Raw genomic sequence first — 18,813 nt, 5'->3', positions numbered from 1 at the left:
CAATATGTCAGATGGTGCAACTGTCCCAACAAATGAACAGACCACAAAAACTATTTAAAGTGTTGTCTTAATAATAAAGCATTAAAAACGAAATACTATGGGGCATCACTTTAGGTTTTAAACCTTTCATTTAAACACATATTATACATATCAGTAGTTTTAAAGCTGTTGAGATAATTGAAAAACTTTTGTCCAGCAATTTGTATATTCTCAAATGTCAGGGTGGCAAAACTACACACATGGCTCTTTTATCATGAATTGAAAAGGTAATAACAGTAAACATGATAATGCATCATCCAGAGGAGCCCGACTGATCCTTGTGGCAGAGTAAAAAGGTTTGTAGATCTCACTCAAATACTGGTATTAATTTCAAGCATGGGAAGGTTGGTACACTTTCCATGTCAGGTGGTACAACTATAGTATACAATTTGACCTGACATAAAAACGGTCAAAAAATGTGTTTAAACACTTTGAAGTGTTATTTAACAACTGAAACTTGTTTAAACACATTGTTCATGACTCAAAAATATGCATTGCATCAGTTGTTTAAAAAAAAATAATAATTTCAAAACACCTTTTTTGAAGCTTTGTCAATGACCCATATACACAACACTGGCATTTGGTCAAAATATCATATTTGTGTTCAACAGAAGGAAGTCAGTCATACAGGTTTGGGATTGGAATGACACGAGGTTCATTAAATGATGACTGCATTTTCATCTTTGAGTGAGCTATCCTTTTAAATGCAACAACAACGAGACTAAATTCCAAACGATACTACAATGACATCACCAGCATGGCATGCAAGGAGCATCCGTGTTTCATAACACATCTGCGAGTGGTTTGTTTGTGTCTGACTCTGGAGGAGCGGCAAGGCGCCAGACGAGAGCGAGTACGTAACGGTAGAACAGAACAGGCCGTGACTATCTTCACTCAGCAGATTTAGAGGGTCTCTCAGGTCAAGATCTACACCATTCCTCAGCGATCTCCTCCACAAAACACCTTCCTCTCTATGGTGCCAAAGTTGGTGGGAGATGCCCGTCGCCGTGAGGCTTACCTCATCACCATAAAACTATCACACACACACACACTTCTGCTTCTCGTCTTCCCTCCGCCTGCAAGGGCCTGGGGTTCTCCAGTGCAAATCACAACTCTTGTGAAGATATTCTTGGTGGAAAGAATTGCTCTTCAACCTCCCAACAAGACATTCCTAGAGGACAACGACTAGGAAAGACAATTGAGCATATTAATAACGTCTTTCCTACACTTGTATTTTTATGACACAGAAAATGTGAGAACGCAGCCGAAACGCACCAGTGTTCATAGGTTATTAGCAAAGAAATCAAGTTGCATCGTCATTCTCGGGGACCAGAAAAGGTTGAGGGGAAGTGCACAATGGAGCACATTCATTTGGCCGATATCAGATTTCTTCACGGGCATCAGTGAACGGTCTATAAGAGGCCAAGCCTCGCCGCTCTAAAACCCATTTCCCCCGTTTGTGCTCGCTCGAATCGAGCAGCACCGAATGTAAATTGCATCACAACGTATTGATTCTCCTTTAATGACTTTGTTACGCCTCTGACTGTCCTTTACAAAAGCAGAGCTGGCTGGTTCGTTCAAGGGCCTACGCTTGATAAACTTGTCTGACTTCAATGCTCAGCTGCTGTGTGTGTGTGTGTCTCTCTCTCTCTCTCTCTCTCTCTCTTGCAACGTGACTCACTCTGCACACAGCAGTGTCTTTCTCTCCCTCGCTGGTGTAGAGGGAAAAACAGGTTGACTGACTGATGGTTTGGCTGATGAACGGTGACAGAGCCACTCGATGGAGACTTGCATTAAGACAGCTTTCTGCTGGCCAACAGCGGTCCCTCTGCTCCGTTATCAGAGAACGACGCTAGCCGTGCGGCTTACGCGGAGCTGTAAAAGAGCTTCGGCTGGGATTGTAGCAGAGATGTTACTCTAATGGCAGTGTTTTGACTGTCGCTTTCGCTTCCTCACATAAATGCGATGCTTCCTTAGTACCGAAACTTGGTGGTTGAGGAGAGACCCCTGACATGATTTTAAAGCGCATTGGGTGTACAGTAGCACATATGAAAGCGCTATACAAATGCTTCGTTCCTACAGATCAGTGGGTGGCCTCTCAAATCAATTTGAGGGACTTGAAAACGAGCAAGGTTCATCCATATCTTATTCTAGGGAACGTGACAAGCCCTACTCACGCAAAGCAACAAACACGCTTGCATAAAGAAGCTCCCCTGCTGATGACTAGCTTTAATCATGGGACTCATCATGACAAGGCTCTTCACAAAGACAGCTCACAGAGCCTGGGCTGAGTGCGTCCACAACACCACAAAAAAGTAAAGTTTGATGAAAAGGCTCGTCCACACCCCAAAGCATTTGCAACTAATTGAGCAATTTGCCTTTTCGCTCATTTATTTTGTCCATTCATGGTGAGGTGCGGCTTGAAATGTGAAAAAACCCAACAACACCTGCCCTGTTTCCAAAGGGGCAAAACGTTCATGGTCACACCACCAAGCCCTGATGAAATCCAGGGACTTTTCTAGGAACAAAATTTGCAAAATGGATTTGAATTTTAAAAGCATTATCAAATTAGCCAATATCTAATAAACAAATTATGTTTTATATATATATATCATACCGAGTGTGTGAGATTATAATGTGGACTCATGCATTTCTGTAAAGCTCCTTTGAAGTGTGTATTGTGTGTATGTGTATTGTGAAAGTGCTACTATGTATGAAATGATTATGTATTATATATTAATAATATGTACATACATCTTCATCAATATACATCTTCAACCACACAACGATTCTACTGTATGTCAAGTAACACTGGCTTTCCAGACACTTGCAAGCATCAGTTTTTCAGGCAATATTTGGCAAGGAATGATGGTCCTTTGCAGTGGCAGGTGTATAAACCCTGTGCGTGTTCATAAGTCCCGACCCGCTAATCAGCTAAAGAGAGGAAGAAGAGGAAATCAGCGCTCAGAAGGCAGGAAGAACATTCTGCGGTTACAGGAAGTTACAGCACATGAGCATCCAAGTAGCCTAGCATGAACTAACACAGACATGTGACAAAGCGTTAGTCAGAGGGGTCCGTTCGAAGTAAAAGTGCAACACCTCTGTTTTCTCAGGTTGTGGGTGTATTGTGGTCAAGGCTTGCGAGAGGAGCCAGTGACTGTACGTGGCTAAACAACGTCAGAGGAACAGGTCAGTTGCAATTCTGCTGGGGCTTTACACAGTGTCAGAGTGTGTCAGTGTGTCCCACCCCTGCCCTGACTCACGGTTTCAGTCTGACAAACAAGCGCACACCCCCTTAACCAGACGCACACTCCGTGACCTCTCTCCTCACACATCTACTGGGTGCGCATGCAAGACGTTCACGATCAGCGAGTGTGAAAGCTGTCTAAAAAAGAGATCCGAGGTGGAGGAAAGCCAGGAATACCGCTTCTCCATCACTCACACAGACACGGAGCAGACTCTGAGAGCACCTGTGTGGGTAAAGCTGTCAGGGCCAACAGATACAAACCAAACATATCCCAGATCAACTGAGTGATGGGCATTCCCCATCAGCTCAAAATCTCAGGCACTGAAACCTCTCTTCCATCTAAACAGGCACGACACGATTTCGATGTAAAAGAGGCTTCAGTGTCTGAATTTCAGAGCGCTAGAGTCTTCAGAGTTTCCTAGTTTTGAGATCTTAACATTCAAAGTAATGTAACTGCTCACTTTTAAGCCATCACAAACTGGTTTGATTTAGACCTTGTTCACAGCGGCGCTATCATTGATTTTTTAACAGGAATGAAAGCGAGGCTGTGTGTGTGCATCTCTTCAGTGGGTTGTACTGTTATTGGATTGTTCTGCTGACGAAACACTGCAAAAATATCTTTCCGAGGAAATTCAGTAGACAAAAAACCCCAGACAATATGAGCTGTGGAAAATTATAAGTGATCTAGGAGCTTTTTACAGCGGATGCCATTGAAAACACAGCGAGTCTATCCCTCACAGCCTCGCTTTCATACCTCTCGAGGCGCTGCTCTGAATAAGGTCTATTATGCTTGGATGTCAAGTAATAAACAGGACAGGAAAATTAAAGTAGCAACCCAGTAAATGCCTATTATCCTAACTTTAAGAAGTTATTTAAGATGATTTTTAAGAACATTCTTTTCAAGATTTTAAATTTTTCTTACATTTTGTCTTAAGAACAATCTTAAGAAAAAAAAGATAAGAACGTTCTTAAGAAGATTTTTTGGGAACACAAAATATTCTTATCTTTTTTCTTAAGTTAGAAAATAAGAAGAAAATGGAAGTTAAGAAGAATTTTATTCTTAAGAATGTTTCGTGAATGCGGCCCCTGATCTCTGACTGTACTGGTTCCTGGTTCAAGACTAGCAGGTTTAAGGGGCTGTCAAAAAAGTTTACGGTATGATGGATTATTCAGTAGTCGGCTTATGATGAAGGCAAGGGGGTAAGGGTCAGCCGAACCCGACACCCTGTTAGTTTTGTCTGTCACGAGCAGATGAAGAGGTGATGCTGGCTTAGCCGTTCTGGTCCAACAGCCTCCGCGAGTCTCTGTCCAGACTCTCACCTTGTCATCGTGCCAGCCGGGGCTAAGGGCAACACAGGGCCCGAACGCCAGTCACCTTTGTTCTCACCCAGAAATTGCAGAGTGTTAAAAGCATTAGTGTGACAAATCTATCTCGGGATACTTAGGAAAGCACTTGTAAAAGCAAGTTAAGGCAGGTCCCTATCCTGGGTGGTGCTGCTGTCAAGAAACTTGCATCTTGCACTTTCATCTAGGTGAGAAAGTTAGAACAGCGTTTTATAATGAACATTTCTGCATGGCTTCTTTCAGACGTGCTTTCTAAGAAAAAATGACTCAAGATAACTCTGAAGAACCCAATGACTTGGGTTCTGCATATCAATTATGGACAAAGTCTTGGCAAGAGTGCAACGATAACCTTCACTAACAAGAAGCAAGAACAAACATGCCATTTCAGCCGATGCCAATCAGTAAATTATTAAGCGAAAGCATGAAGACACGGAGTCTGTTGCTGTAAACGAGTCGGCAGTCTGTTGCACAACAACTTTCTCGTCTCGACAATAAGACTCTTTGACTTCACCATCCGCTTTGTTCGCTCACAGAAGGCAGGATAGAGATGCAGGGCTAATGAGGCATCTATCAGGGCCCACGGTGTCCCTGTCACTGAGAACAGAGAATCCATTAACCCGAGCGACCTTGCTGGGTCGTGTCCACTCCACAGTAACCAGACAACACCAGCACAGCCTGAGGAGGAGCTCATTACAGCAGAAAGACGGCCTCGTGTGAAGGCTTGTGTGGAGCCATACGTGCACTCGAAAGGAGAATTTCGGGTTGTCGCAGATCGATAGATTTGCCTGTAATTCAAATCAGACTCAAAAGCTGCGGCGCACTACTAATGCAAATGATCAACTGAATGATAAAAGAAGCCAGGGTGTCAAAAATAGATTTCTACCCCCACAATATTATTTGTTAATTATGTTTTTAATTTAGGCTATATTAAATTGGTAAATTAGGTAATTTGTTAATAATTATTTGTTTTTAGGTTCTCTCACTAAGTTGTAAATGTTGATCAAATGCATATAACACTTTACTTGACAAGAAAGTGCAAAATTTTAACTGCTAAAATTCAAAGTAATAATTAACAGTAAATAAATAAATATTTAAACAGTTGAAGAAAAATTAATACGATCATATTTAAATGTATATATCAATATCATTATATCCCATATAATATATATAATATATATATATATATGGGATATATATATATATATATATATATATATATATATATATATATATATATATATATATATGTAATAATGTTATATATAAATAAATACGTAAAAAATGTCTCTCTCTCTCTAATAAAACTATATATATAGTTTTATTCTGTTCCAATTCAATTTGATTATTTTACAACAACACCAAATTACCATCAAATTATGTTGTATGGCCAACAATATCATGTGCATTTCGCACGCAAGGGTCTTTACCAACCCCCCCTTGCCCTCTTTTTGTCTTTATAATGAGGAATTGTGCCTTGCCGTCCTCATACGGGGAGGTGCGCCATATGGAGGGTGTGAATGACACAGAGTGCTACTCTCTGGTGGCCAGATTAGATGGAAACAAGCCTGTTCTGGGAGTTGCCTTGTGGCAGGGCAGAGCGGTGGAGGACCTGCGTCAGAGCCCGGCGCGAACCTGATGGGAAGATTACACAGCGGCTGACATTGCAGATGAGACCGCAGGAAACATTCATTTTGACAACACGTCCGGTTTTCCTGCAACATACAACCCTGTCATCATTCTGATCTGATTCTGGTGTTATCAGTTACGGGCGGCCCGTTTAAAGAACGACAGCTCATGTTTTGTGCGTCATGTTATTTATTTGATATATAGATTTAATTTTACTATTATTTTCAGTCTAGTACACAAAGAGGATAGTAAATGATCCGTACCTGAATGTAGCTGTAATATCACTAGTATGAGCGCTACAGTGTCTGAATACATGTGCTAACCGCTAAACCACAACGCTGATGTTGCCCTACAAATTTAAAGGGACAGTTCACACAAAAATGTATCCTCAGCCTCATGTCGCATGGTAGATATTTTAGAAGATATTTTAAAGAATGTTTTTGTCCTTTTAATAAAAGTGATTGTTCAAAAAACAATTGGACCCCATTGACTTTCATTGTATAAACAATTTTATTTTTTTATCAAAATATCTTATTTTGTGTTACGCAGAAGAAAGAAAGCCATACCAGTTTGTAGTAACAAATTTTCACTTTTAGTTAAACTCTTAAACTACTATGGTTCTCTCTCTTTACTGGTTCGCTAGCATGTTCATCATTAAGGGTGAACATTAAAAAAATCTGAGAAAGCCATTTAGATTGCGCAGAGAGGTCAGAAAACTCCCTTGACAGAGAGACTCTTATCAAAAGGCGGATGCTCAGTCAGCGTCCCTCCGGCAGACACGCACAAGATTAGAAACATTCAGAGCTGTCAATACAAATATGTTTCTTTTTGGTTGTCTGTGCCTGAAGGAAGGATGAAAGAAGTTACAGAGAGAGAGACACTTTGCTGCTTGGTGTTTGAACTGCCATAGTGTGTCTAAGCCTTTTCTCAGGTGGCCAAACACCAATACAGTAGTGTATTTGGGAGTGTGTATTACAAGACATTGAACACAGCATCTAATCCTCCTTATCTGTACCAGCTGTCACCACAGTCAACTAAAAATAAGAGGCGGAAATCGACGCCTTACCCCTTCTCCCACTGAGACAAACTAGTGGACTAGAGATAATAAAAGTGTACAATGCAAGTTAAGCTCAATCCACAGCATTTGTAGCATAATGATTTTCCCTCCTAAAAAAAAAACTGGGTTACAATGAGGCACTTAATGGATGTGAATAAGGCCAATCTGTATTATTTGTTACTAACCTTTTCTCTGTATAAAGCTATACACAATTTTACAACTTTTTTTGCAATGAAAATGTTATTGTTAACTAAAACTATTAAAAATCTTTTTTGGTAACTGAAATAAAGCTATTGAATATTAAAAAATATGAATATTAGATGTAAAACCTAAATAATTGGACATGTTGCCTTGACAACTAACTGAAATAGAATAAGCTGAAGTGCTAAAATTACTAAAACTGACATTAAAAAACGAATAAAAATGACAAAAACATGAAATAAAACTACTAAAACTTAAACTAAACTTAAAATGAAAACTAAAAAGTAAAATAAAATGTAATAAATAAATATTATAATAGTATATAAATACATAATACTAAAACAAAACTGAACGCCATAAATCTTTAAATGCAAAAAAAATATGATTTAAACAGCTGTACAGATTTAATAGTTTAAACAGAAGAATTATTGTAAATAATGTAAAAAATTAAGTTTCACATTTAAATATTCATATCCTTCAGAATTTTTTTGTTGCCCTATTTACTTCCATTGTAAGTTGTTGTTTTAAGAAAATGACGGAAGGGACCCAAATTTTATTTTTTTATTTTTTATTTGGGGGGTAATCACCATTATTTAAAAAAATGCAGTCGAATGAATTACCACACATTGTCACTTTTCACAGGAGTCTTCGCACAATCTGGCAGGGTGTGTAGCATATGGACGTGCGGATGACCGCAGCTAATTGTGTGTCTGAATCACAAGATTGGCCAAAAAAACGTGAGTGAAACCATTAGCTGCTTGTTGTCTAGATGAGCACCCCTTTAACACACATTCCCAGGATTCCTAACAGCTGGTGGAAAGGTACTCTGGGGTGACCCCTGCGACCCTTGCACATTGATATCCGAGACAAAGTGTCTTTACCTTTCTCTGCAGTTACAGCCGAATAAACAGTCCTCGGGCCACAGTCCCTACAGGAGCAATTTGCGTGAGTGGTCAAAAAAAAAAAAAAAAAACCTGCAGCCCAAAAGAGATCAAAGCTATTCCTGCATATCCCAACATACGGGGGGGGGAGTGAAGAACATCAATTTGCAGAGCAAACGGCAGCTGCACTGAAAGGGAAAGAGCGTCCACCCCCCACCCCGCCGGTGCGCTCGTCCGTCTCCAGCGTCCATTACCACCCTCTATATACCTCTGGAAGTGGAATTTACTACTCACACCGACTCTTTGAAATGATGGGCTGTGGAATCATCTCTCCTCCTTTAATCCCGTTAGATGTGCTTCCACTACCGACGTGGCCTTTGAAGGAGAAGCTTCGCTCGTGGACGAGGATCCCGCCACCACTCGCCCATTAGTGAGGGTATGAAGCCTCCGGATCTCAGTGCCAACGTTATCAGATAATAAAGTTATGTTGAAGCACTAAAACTAAAATACATTAAAGCTACATTGAAATATTAAAAAACTTATTTTTAAAGTAACAAAATGATTAAAACTTCGAGTATTCAGGTAAATACAGTCAGTTTTGGAATGTAAATAGTAGAGAAAACACGTGCAACGGTATATTGAATCCGAAACATCTAATTTGTCAGTCTTGAAAATCCAGGTTTATGACCTCTGCCCTCTCGTTATGATCTGGCAGAGGTGTGTGGTTAATAAAGCAGCGAGTGGTTACGCTGTGCATGCATGTACACAGCTAGTCAATAAGAGGTTAGGCATCTCTGTCTTCTAATGCACTGTCTGCTGGGGCAAAACCGCAGGCGGATTACTGCCAGGCCTATCCGATGATCTTCAGGCTGTTCTGTAATGTCGTCACCCGCCTGTTAGCATGCCGCTCGAGCAACGCCTGAATGGTGTTAATGCAAGATCTCCTCCCTGATGCACGTCTCCACTGCATCCCACACATTAGCTACATAAAAACTCATTTTAGATTAGTGCACGTGTGTTTTCCTCCATGACATAACATGCCCAACAACAAAGAGGCCATATTAATCTGCGTCTTATAGCGGTTAGCCAGGGACCAGGGAGAGAAAACGGACATGGAGAAGCTCGAACATCGATTGCATTGATCTGTACCTCAACATCTTAATGTTTAATCACAAAGCAGCCCCCTTTACTCCGCTGTCATGTGATCCCATTAAACCCTTAAACCACATCTCTCCCCAGGCGGACCGCGGGGGTCCGCGCTTCATGCGGTCTCTCGGACCGCTCAGACATTTAATCCGCCGCAATTGATGACCGCAGAACTCAAGAGAGGAAATTGACGTAACGGAAGTTTTTTTTTTTTTTTTTGAAGCTGTGTTTCAGCACACCAAATATAGCCTGGCTAGATCCTTACATGCGGCAGGGACATTGACTTCAACACTGCATGCTTTGCTCACTCTGTGGATATAAAAAGAAACTCCCCCAGAGTCCTGAAACAGTGAGGCAGACAGAAAAGAGAGGGCACGGCTGTGAATGTGTCTGTGCGCGCTTTTATTGCTGCAATCTAGAGCATTACTCGGCCTTCACAAGCACCAAACAGCGCTCAACCTTCCCGACCACCAGCAGGCTAAATGTTAACATGCTCCATGTCTAGATTAAAGATTTCTCCCAATTTTTAAAGCTATAATATAAACATTTATTACTACTTGCACACTGCGCAAATCATATGGTTTACATGTGATTTAAACATAGCATGCAACCATAAAGATTTGTGTGCTACACTGTCATCACTCATCACTTACTCTCACTACGTGGCACGTTTAACGCCGCAAGTGACATTGAGTTAACAATAAAGAAAACATTGAATTTTGAACCTACTTTTGAGTAAAAACTGTGACTGATGTTGCATCTGATAAGGGCTTTAGATTTCTGTTACATTTTTCTGATAGCATCGCCACTTAAAATAAGTGTGTGTGTGGGGGGGGTTGTTTTTTCTTCTGATTATACATCAATATGCCTATAAAATAGCATTACATCTCTTTATTTAATTATTATTTCTAAACAAAATAAGGAATATTACTATTGCAGTATTTTCACTGTTAAAATCATTTAAAATGTTAAACCATCAGTGTTTTATTGTGGCACTCAAAGCGTCTTTTTCTTTTTGAGCGCTTCTCATAACAATTTTGGGAAAGATGGTTGGCACCAATCTTGCATTCCCAAATGCAACACGAGGTGCATATATTTTAATTAATTTGCAGCATTTGCGATTTGATAATCACACTAAGCCATATCACGATTATAGTTTTATTTCGAATAATCGTGCAACCCTCCGCTGATTCATTCAAAGTCAGGTTGAGGGAATTGCATTGAGGGATACAGTCTCTCAAACAGTGTGCTCTGGGTGTATTTTAGCACATGCAATAAGCCATTCATGTAATATGGCACATAGAAATTGTACAGAATGCATGTGATTAAGCCATTATGAACATAGCTCAACTTAAGGACTCAAAATAAATGGGCTAAATTAACAGGAACAGATTTATGTTTGAAGGAATCGCTCTTCCTGGGCGGCCTTTTATTCGTCATTGTGTGCGGTCCTGGATTAAATTACCTGCTCATCCTTTTGTTCGTACAGAAGGGCCTCTGTTGACACATCCCTTACAAAACTGCTGTCTTCACACTCCCAATCTGAGCCAAGGTCAAGCACAGTGTTTGCACAAACCAAGGTTAAAAAATAAAGCGATAGGTTTCCGGGTGCAATGACTCTATTTTAAAACACGGCTCCTATCCTCAAAGACATGGCATGCTAATGGCTGTGGTCTACTGTTATAGCTGAGACACGTGCATGAAAGCTACTAATCATTAACAAGTCAATTAAAGTCAGATGAAAAGACTTGATATGAGTCATGAGTGTCAACTCAAACAGAGTTCAAAAGTATGACAGAAGTGTGTGGAGTCTAAGGGTGCTTTCACACTGGTAGTTTAGTTCGAAACGGGGCACGGTACGCATGAAAGCGGTCATGCGGACCCGATGGTACCGAACCCAAGACTACCTGTAGAAGTTCGGTTGCACTGAAACTGTGGGGCGATTCGCGTGAATGTGAAAGCGACTCAGGGCGCACTGGTTCAGGAAGCAGAGTCACCAGCACACACGTTTCGAAGTCAATTAGTTCAACAAAACACATGTAAGGGATGACAATGGTGATGTTTTACATTGGATACGAGCGAGCGAGAGTGAGCGTGCAGTGTAATCGTGCAAATATCATGTGCAATCAGAGCGGCAAATGAATGGATCGGAATCCGCTGTCTCCTCGACAGACCGTTTGCAAGTATAGCAGAAACCCGCATTCACGCAACACACATACAGTAGTACCCAAGTGTAATTTCACTCTGCTGCGCAAGTGCACATAATATCCAAATATAGAAAACATAATATATTGACCCGCGTCCTGTTTTTCTATCATGCAAACGTAACGAAATAGCGTAACGAAACAGCACTGCTCATTTGAACCGCACCACACAGACCATTTATCCGCTTGGCTTAATGTTCAAATGGGAGCGCGGCGCGAGCTTACTAGAGCAGTTTCGTTTACTCGCTGAACGGTCTCGATCACGTGACCACTAAACAGTGCCGTGAGATCAAGTGAAAAGTGCTTGAATTTAGCGAAGAACACAAATGTCTCTGTGATTTAGACTACAGTAGTCAACAATTGAAGTGGATAAAAAAAAAAGTTAATCAAAGTTGCCCTAAAAGAAGAATGGGTATTGTTCAAAATTCATGTATAATTTTGATTAAATGTTTTGATCCACTTCAAATGTTGACTACTGTAGTTTAAAGGTGCATTGCGCAAGTCTCTGAGTTTTTGCAGAACTATGCCCCCTCTGGCGACAAGCGAAACTGCAACCAGAGGTGTGCACGCTCATGGACCACACGCACGCTTGCACGAGCTGTTCATAACCAAAGGAGCATCAGCCGCACAAATCTTTTGTTTACAGTCATAATGTCTTCAGAGGTAATAAAGTTATAAATCTGCAAGTCATTTTAAATATGTGAAAGGAAAGGCATTTGAGTAAATTACACACTTATGTCTGAGGGGAAAACGGGGGTACGGTACGCAAAAATCACGGTTTGGTACGTACCTCGGTTTTAAAGTCACGGTTCGGTTTATTTTCGGTACAGTAAGGGAAAGAAATGCAAACATTAAACTGCAGGTTGTTTATAACTATAAACTTTTTTTTAACAATTTGTTTACACTTTTTAATAAAATATAATAAAATATATATAAAATAAAAAAAAAGAATAAGAAATAAAATACTGCTGCAAAGTTCTCCACTAAATAAAATACTCTCAGTCTCAAACCAATATCACATAATAAATTTAATGAAAAATATAAATAAATAACTATGATTACAGTGCAGCATTACCAATCCCAGCTTGTAGGCCTGCTCATATTTAAAAATTAAGGCTGGGAATCGATTAGAGATTAGCAGAAAGCGCAGCGCAAACACGGAGTCAAACATTGAACATTGAGCAGAGAGTGCAGCGCGCGCACACACACACACACGCACACGGAGCGGAAAAGCTTTTTTTCGCCCTGCAGTCGATTTCATTGGTTTAGGTTACAGTGACGACGGGTAAAACTTTAGAATCAGCTGCAGGGCGGGATTTGCGCTGAACGCGGAGACTTCCGCCACTTAATATGTTCGTGTGGAAACATGAAAATGTACCTATGTTGCGCACACAAAATATTGCATTCGGTCATTCGGTACACACGTGCACCGAACCGAAAGCCCTGTACCGAAACGGTCCGGTACGAATACACGTACCGTTACACCCCTAGTGTTTACTGTATCCACTTATGATTGTATTATTATGGAAACACGTTCATGAACAATATAAGTTATTACTTTGTTATTACTTTGTAAAAGCTCAAAATAATAATCATACCATACACAGATGGTCAACAAAGTACACTCAAATGTCTCAAGGTAATATTCATAGATTATTACATCATTTGTTGTTATAGATTTGCCGTATCAGACATTAAAGACTGGGCTATATCTTACCGTTTTATCAAGAAAAAAGCCAACTGAGGATCCCGTTTGAGCCCTAGAGCAGACCGGAGATTCCAACGAACAGTATTTATATCGTTTTTACCTTTTGTACACAGCCACGTCCAAGTGATCTGAGGGCGCGGGCGCTTCCTAGTGTGTGCAGACCGGAGATCTCTCCATTTGTTGAAAGCCTTCCCGATGTTGACTCTCGTCTTATTCTCGTCTCACAAAGACTGGAGGTAAACGGCTCCAGCTAGCATACTGCTCCCAATAAGTAACAAAATAATCACTTATTGGGAGCAGTATGCTAGCTGGAGCCGTTTACCTCCAGTCTTTGTGCTAAGCTAGGCTAGCGGTGGGTGCGTCAGACAGAGTTACGGCACGCACAGAGATGAGAAGGGTATGTATAGACTTATCTAACTCTGGGGGATACGGTGAATAAGCTAAAGTCCCAAAAAGTCGGCGTGTTCCTTTAACTCAGCCATCACATTCACAGCTCTTAACGGGTGCTTGTGACGGCATGTCTCAACCATAGACTGTAAAAAAAAATGGACCCTGGTTTTTATAGTATCAAATAACTAAAATCAAACTTATTTAAAAAACGAACACCTGAACTTACATCAGCATGATAAAAATCATACATCTTTGAAAAAAAAAAAAATTTGAAGTGTAATTTGATTGGTTAGTTAGTCTCATACCCCATCAGATTTCATGGAGAGGGCGGGGTTTATGACCTATACTGGGACCAGTCACCTGGGGGCGATCGAAACTTTTTGGCTTCACTTTTCAGGACTTGTGCAGCACACTTGGTCTCAACTCAACAGGTAAATGTAGGCTTAGGCTACTTTTAATAAAAGGTCCAACATATTAAGAATCCTTTTAACTGTGCTACTGTGTGTCAGAGTAAGCAACTGAGTAGCTAACACTGTTTAGAGCGAACGCAAGGGTCTCACTCACTTACATAACCCCAAACCAACATATCATGGCTTTTTTTGACATGGCGCACCACCCAGCATACGCGGTCAAAGAAGTCACCACTCACCACTGGTGTACATAACTATTAGGCCTATACACCAGATACACCAGTATGCTAGTGTATTATTTCGAACAACAGCCCAATTTATAAAAACAAAGGAGTAATGGTGATCCAGGTGCTTAAATTCAAATTTGGGGGACGGGGGATAGATGGGGTGCTGTGATTTTTTTGGGGATCGAAAACTGTGATGAAACAAATTGTCCAAAACATTTTCTGATTATATATCAATATGACTACAAAATAGTAATCCCTTTTATTTTGTTTCATATTTTAAGCAATAACAATAGTAATAATTTCTTATTTTCTTAATTCTCAAACGTTAAACCTCTGAGCTTTTACTCAGCAAACGCTCTTGTACGCAAATATTACCTGATAATACCACAGAAGCGCAAACAAACTCCGAGCACATTTAATAATATTAGACTTAGGCCTGTATCCCCAGAGAGAGCCGACACAAAGCCGTGACACTCATCGTCAGGACCGAAGCTTTACTTGACACTGCCGAGGCCGGCCTGCCATCAATTATTGACCAACTCCTCACGACCAGAAGTGCTTTTAGTAAACATTTCCTCAACACATAGGGCACATATAAAGACAATGCAACCTTCTGAGTTAAATATTCATGACGAGAAGTAATGCCGTCATTATTTCTTTTAAAAGCCCAAAGAACGTCAGAGTCCCTATGCTGTTTGTCCAGAATAGCAGATGGCTTGGGTCCTTATCATAATTGAGTGATCTATCACCGATGGTGTTTTAGAATGAGACAACGCATGCAAATTAGGGCTTAAAAAAATAGAAGAATCAGCCGAGGGATGTCTGTGGCCATCATTTGACCCCTGGGGATGGGCAACGCAGCATTTGTCGCCTACCTGGTCTGTGACCTGCAAACACAGAGTTTGTAGTGGCGCTGAGGTTCTGTGCACCACCTTCACCATCTGTCCATCTCACCTGCTGTGTCTTTACCGGCCTAAAGCGCCTCCCGCTACACCGACCTGCCTGTAGGTGTGCTGCCAGTATGTAAAGCATCTGGGTGGAGCGCTCTATCATGATGCTAATGCAAAAGGTATTGTGATGCGACAGGCAAAACCCCCCTCTCATGCTGGAGCAACTCGGTTTCTCAGCTTAGATCCCAAAAAAGACGACTCAAACAAGGAAAGCAAGCATCTTTCACACACACACCCTGATACTAACGTGTAAAAACATCTCCTGGAGCAGATCCTGTGGTCTCTAATGACTAAATTCAGAGGTTGAGAGTCATAACAAACAACTTAAACCACGTTCAACCAAAGAGCCACAATGAAGTGATCACTGTGACAGGCAACACTAGTGTCTCAAATGCATTTAGCTGTGAAATTCACTTAACAGCACCCTGATTGATCTAATCAAAGCTGTGCTATATCATGCCACACATTTCACTCATCAGATTTAAAACCATGTTGCTCATGTTTGCATTGAGAAAAACTGAGAATGCACCAGCTCAAACTGAGATTCACTGTCTAGCTGCTTATTTCACACATATTTCAGACAATAACCACATTGCATGAGAGTCAAATCATGCAGCAGAGCAAAGTAATGATACAACAACCCTGAGTGAGTGGATTTTATAGTGTCATTTCTTTCTTTTAATACACATTTAATGCCCTTTTAATAAAAATTCTAAACATCTAACCCTGACTGATTACCTAATTCATACTCTAGTCCCAGCAGAAGACATTTCTACTGTAAGCTCATGTGCATGGGTCCATCCTTGTTACTCTATTTAATCATTTGAGGGGCAACACATATTTATGGCATATGATTATCGAATTGACAGCTGGAATAAAGAAGTAAAGAAAAGCAGGAAACGACTGAACAGGGCCATTCAAATCACCAAGCATGATTGAAACCTAACACCTTTGAGCCTTGGATCACACACTAAATATCACTACATAAATCAGCACATACAAAAATAATCAAAATCAAAATCACAAAGCAAAAAGATACTAAGATGAAAGAGATCATACTGAAAAAGCTCCAATGATCCGTCCTCACCTTCCACTCCGGCTGCCCGAGGTTGATCTGTTGGCTGGATTTGATTCCGTGTTCGGCTTTCCTTGTGAGAAAATCCTCTCTTAATGTTCACAAAATAGAGATCAGGATCTAGTTCGATCCTCGCTGGGTTAAAATTGATAAAACCGTAGCCGTTTCTGTCTTTTCTTGGATAGCTAAGGTTTCCTCAGAAATCGGAAGCCGTGCGAGTACGTTAAAACCGTTAAAACTGGATCATATTATTTGTGAATGTATCCGTTCTTTGCGGATTTCTATTTATATGATCCATAAGTTGCGAAATAAAACACCCTACGCTTTCTGACTCCCAGCATGTGTTTGTTTTAATGAAATGTTTTTGTGTAAATCCAAAGAGTCGCGACGGCTCTCGTGTTGCTTCTGCTGCTGCTCCTGCGCGCGCGTGCATGTGTATGTGTGCGCGCGAGTCTGCTCGACTGCATTCCTCCCTCTATTGCACAATGAGTCGCTATAATTTATTCATGAGATCATGGGGATGGAGGTGCTCTGTCGGAAGAAAGAGAGGCAGTTTTTCTCTTTCTTGCTTGCTTGCTTTCTTTCTTTCGTTCGTTCGTTCGTTCGTTCTTTCTTTCTTTCTCTCTCTCTCTCTTTTTTTGTCACTCACCCCCTCATCGCCCTCCCCAGCTGACTGACTTCCCTTCGGTTGCGAGACTCGATTAATGGAGCGTCGAGGAAGCGAACCAACGAGGCTGGGTTGGGGAGGGTGACGATTGTGCTGCGCTCGATGGTGAATATAAAGTGCCCTTCATTGTAGACTCACCTGTAGGCTTACATTAAAATATATATCACATGCATTAAAGAGGCTATTTGAAAGGTTTAAAGCTATTATAATATATTTTATAAGTATGTCTTTTGTATAAAATTGAAGTGTTATTTCATTTCTATAGCATATTTCGTATTTATTAATATTTTAACCCCCGGTTTCACAGACGAGACTTAAGACTAGTCCCAGACTAAAATGCATGTTTGAGCTGTTTTAGCTGAAAGCAACTTGCACTGATATATCTTAAAATATGGCAGTGCCATTGTTTTGTCTCAAGATTCACACCAGTAATGTTTTTTTTTTTCTAAGGCACGTTTATAAAAGCTACTTAAATGTCCTAATTGAACTAAGGCCTAATACTGGCTTAATCTAAGCCTTGTCTGTGAAACGGGGCCTAAAATACCTTTTAATTTTCATTTCATTAGTTTTAAGTTATTTTGTTATGCACTTTTGTCACTTTTAGTAGCCTATTTTACTTTATTTTAATAGGGTATTTTTAATCTAGTTTTCATTTTTATTTTAGTATTAGTAATTTTAGTCCTTCAAATTAAATTTTCATTTAAGTTTTTAAGTTTAGATTTTTCATCTAATCGGCTATTACTATCTTAATTTATTTCAGCTTTAATTTCAATGAAGGAAAATGACTTAGTTTGTCTTTTTGTTATAGCCTACTTTTTGTACACCCCCCCCCCCCCCCCAGAAAAGTCCCCATGGAATTACACATTTATTTATTTTTAATGTCAAGAAGATCTTACACAGAAACAAAAAGAAAGGTGTTAAATTTTTCCATGTCACAAAAGGTACATTTTTTCAGGTTTTCAATGTATTTTAAAAGCATACTATTAAGAGAATAAAAAATGTGTATAAAAAGTAACTTATTTGATTTTATTAAAAAAAACATTTGTAGGGTAGAGACCAGACCAGATTCCAGTTATGATGGATGAACTCTGTGAATATGACACGTGAATGTCCACCATTGTGGCTCTACATGACCATATTGTTATGTTAATAAAATGACTTTTTAGGGAGGATGCTTGAGCCAAAATGGCGCACTGTTGCTGTGTTACACATGTTCAGTCAGGGAACATTTGGCAGGCAGCCCATGTTAATGCTATTATTTTACTGACAAGCACTGCAGTTTCACATCTGCTGATTTTTTTCTGCTCATGTTTTTTTTTTTTTTTTTTTTTTTTTAAAGAAATTACTCAGTTTGTATAATTAGTAATTAGATCATTCTGTAATTTTCACTACTGTTTAAAAGTTTGGGGTCAGTTGATCAAAAGTGACAGTAAAGAAATGTATAATGTTACAAAAGATTTCAGTTTCAAATCAATGCCGTTCTTTTGAACTTTCTATTCATCAAAAAATCCTGAAAAAATCTATCATGGAGCACAACTGTTTTGAACATTGATGATAAAAAAATGTTTCTAGAATGATTTCTGAAGGATCATGTGACACTGACTGGAGTAAAGTTGCTGAAAATTCAGCTTTGCATCACAG

The 18,813-nt window shown here is 40.0% G+C and overlaps 1 protein-coding gene across 4 annotated transcripts in view; it reads right to left on the bottom strand.

Moving 5' to 3' along the window:
* zmiz2 (zinc finger, MIZ-type containing 2) overlaps positions 1–17,197 on the bottom strand; it is a 47,098-nt gene extending 29,901 nt beyond the window's left edge. Inside the window, exon 1 of one of the 4 annotated variants that reach the window (XM_084104522.1) lies at positions 16,490–17,197. The gene's annotated coding sequence lies outside the window, so the exon portion shown is untranslated. The remainder of the gene's footprint in view (positions 1–16,489) is intronic. The other 3 variants (XM_084104521.1, XM_084104518.1, XM_084104519.1) reach the window with 3 other exon arrangements.
* Positions 17,198–18,813: the final 1,616 nt, after the last annotated feature.

This window comes from Abramis brama (assembly GCF_963993115.1).
Source record: "Abramis brama genome assembly, chromosome: 25".
Classification (NCBI taxonomy): domain Eukaryota; kingdom Metazoa; phylum Chordata; class Actinopteri; order Cypriniformes; family Leuciscidae; genus Abramis; species Abramis brama.
The sequence above is the reverse complement of the archived record's forward strand: the minus strand, read 5'-3'. Positions and strand labels throughout refer to the sequence as shown.